Raw genomic sequence first — 3,183 nt, 5'->3', positions numbered from 1 at the left:
TAAGTGATATATTTGTGTTAATATAAGTCTTAAATAGTTATATCTTCCGACAGCAATCACTTACATAGAGTGTTTGGACTGAAACACGGGTCTGTCAGTCCCTCTGCTCTGCTCTGAGCCGAGGAGAAAACATTTATCGTATCCTACAGTTTTATCCAATGAGGAGAGAGAACGGCATGCAGGGCTGTGTGTGCAGCCAAGGAACGCCGTGAATGTGGTGACGTAGGGACGAGGACTGTTATGGTGCGTTCAAGGAAACTCGTATTTTTCCGACCGTGAAGTGGTACCAGTTCGATCTGGTACGAGTTCACCGGTCGGAAGTTACGAGTGGCCGTTATAGTGACTTTCACCGGTAAAACAGGTCGGAAAAACACGAGTGGGTTGCCTGGAACGCTACAAAGTCGTAAGTTGTGACTTGAAGCTGTAATTTACGATTTCAAAAGCCTGCCTGGAACGCAGCATTAGCGAAAACGACCGGACCACTTACTTCTGCTTTAAAGCAGAAGTAATCGATCCGGTCGTTTTGGCTAACTTCTTGTCAGCCGATGGAGTTAGCAGTCCCCGCCCTCGTCCCTACGTCACCACATTCACGTGCATCCCTTGGCTGCACACACAGAGAGGACCGCCCCTTTATGCCGTTCTCTCTCCTCATTGGATAAAGGTTGTAGGATACAAGGAAAGTTTTCTCCTCGGCTTACAGCAGAGCAGAGTGACTGACAGACCCGTGTTTCAGACCAAACACTCTATATAAGTGATTGCTGTCGGAAGATATAACTATTTAAGACTTATATTAACACAAACATTCGGCTTACTTCTGCTTTAAATTAATACATTCTTGGTTGCAATCAATCCAACTCAATACAGCAGTTGTGGCTCGTCTCCAAACATCAACAACATGATTCCTGAAACTACAGAAAGAAATTCTAAAATGCAAGAGCAGAAAACACAGCAATTAAAAAAAGAAAGATTTTATTTACCAAAAACAGACCTAAAAGTACAGTAATGACTGAGGGAACAACAAACGGCAAAATTGTGCGTTTGAGAAACATGTTGTAGAGTCTCCACTAGGTGTCACCCTGTGTCCAGAGGATGAGCTGTTGGAGCTTGGATCATCAGAGGAGGGACTGAGTGCATCTCGTTGGTCACTCTTCATCATTCTGCTTCCACAGCCACATCTTCTGAACTCTTGGCTGCATCCAAGGCAAGATCGCATGTGTTAGACTCATATAAATACTCCCAACAAAGCACTGTTTAATAAAAACGTAGATACTCCTAAACAGCCCGAGTAACCAATGAGGCTATCAGTCCAGCAGCAGTTGGCACAGTATGTAAGGGGGTGAGGATAGAAGTTCTGACTTAATTAAGTAAAATCCATAATGTTATATGGAAAATTAACATTCAACTTGCCAACTATGGAAGTTTAACTATAGAGGAGGGGTCCACGCCAATCAGTTTGCAAGTCAAAGTATAAAGCATGTTGTTAGACATAGCTGAAGGCCAACTGTGTTGTAACCTTGACTAACAAACAGTGAACAGCTCCTCTAGGCTGGTGACTCAAAGTGTTAAGATATGAAAGGAAATCTTAGTTTAGGTTATGGCACATGGGCCTGGGGAAAAAACTGAAATAAGCATGAAGGAACAGTGAATCAAGACAAATTGGAGGACTTGTTTCTGGATGGAACTCTCAAATCCTTCTCACAACTTATGTCTGAATTTGATCTTCCTCGAGCACAATTCTTTCGCTATTTACAACTTCGGAGTTATCTTCAGTCTATACCAACATATAAGAATGACTTGCATATTAACCCGTTGGAAAGAATATTGCTGAAGGCATCTTCTTTACAGAAAAAGGTTATAAGCTATGTTTATGATCAGCTATTTGTCAACATTCCTTTTATATATAGTAAAACTTCTTGGGGGGAAGAATTTGGATCCCATATTGACGATGACATGTGGCGGAATATCTTATTGAATGCAAAAAAAATTACATGTTCTAATAAGTCTTATGAAACTCAATATAAGATTATTCATAGATTACATGTCACCCCAAATATTAGATGTAAATACGATGCTACGTGTTCCCCATTATGTTTGAAATGCAAAAATAGTTGTGGTACATATAGTCACCTAATGTGGTCATGCCCCAAAATTGAAAGCTTTTGGAGAGCTATTCAAAACGAGATAAATAAAATTTTTGGGATAGCTATACCCTTAAATCCACACAATTTTGTATTGGGATTAGATTTTAATTATGGCTGTGGACACAAGTATATTCTTAGAGTTGCTCTTTATGCAGCACGCCTCACAATATTACAGAAATGGCTGGACGAAGATCCTCCGGATATAAAAACTTGGTACGAGAAACTAATGCACATTTTACCATTGGAGAGATTATCACATGTACTAAGAGGCTCTCTTGAGCAACTTGTAAGAGACTGGTCCCCACTGTCCATATTTTTGAAAGAAGAATGGTCAGAGGTTATTAGCATGGGAATTACAAATGTATCCCCCTAGGTGCGAAATTATTATAGTTTATTTAAAATAATATAAGGTTGTTATCGTCATTGATTTTGTTCGCTTGGTTTGTCTGTTTATGTTTGCTCGTCCCCTTTGTTTTGTGTGTGTTTTTTTTTTTTTTGTTTTTTTTGTAATGTCTGTTTATATGTCCTGTTATTGTGTTTTGAATTTTTTTGTATGTATACTGTATACGTATGTATATGTATATGTATGTGTATGTATGTGCGTAGGCTATGTATGTATATATATATGTACATATATATATGTATATATTTTTTTTTTAAAAGCTTTTTCGCCTTGCAAAATTGGATTATGTCTTGTTATGCCATATTTGTTCTTATGAATACTCTGGAATTATTACATCCGGATACACGGGCTCCTGGCTGATCGTGCACTTAAAGGTTTAGTCAGCGGGGGCGGGTCCGGGTATGGGAGCTGAACACGCAGCGGCCCGGGCCCGTCACTGCTAGGAAAGGTATAGTTGGTTAGGGTAGGTAGGTGAAGTTAGGTAGTTAGTGTGCGTGGTTAGCTGGGGGCTTGTGATCCCAAATTGTATATAAGGCGCAAAAGGTTTATTTTCTATTTTTTATTTATTTTATTTTTTTTACTTGTGTTTGTCTTGTTGTCTGTGTGGTATGATGAATTCCTTAATAAAAAGAAATGAAA

At 39.2% G+C, this 3,183-nt stretch overlaps 1 protein-coding gene across 1 annotated transcript in view; it reads right to left on the bottom strand.

Annotated features, from left to right (window-relative positions):
* The window catches only part of LOC146975105 (odorant receptor 131-2-like), a 26,338-nt gene that overhangs the window by 3,189 nt on the left and 19,966 nt on the right, over nt 1-3,183 (bottom strand). The gene's annotated exons all lie outside the window — the stretch shown is intronic.

The sequence above is a fragment of the Trachurus japonicus genome, chromosome 14 (assembly GCF_045865225.1).
Source record: "Trachurus japonicus isolate A0001 chromosome 14, Traja_1.0".
NCBI lineage: Eukaryota > Metazoa > Chordata > Actinopteri > Carangiformes > Carangidae > Trachurus > Trachurus japonicus.
Note: the sequence above shows the minus strand (reverse complement) of the source record. Positions and strands in the feature narration are given on the sequence as shown.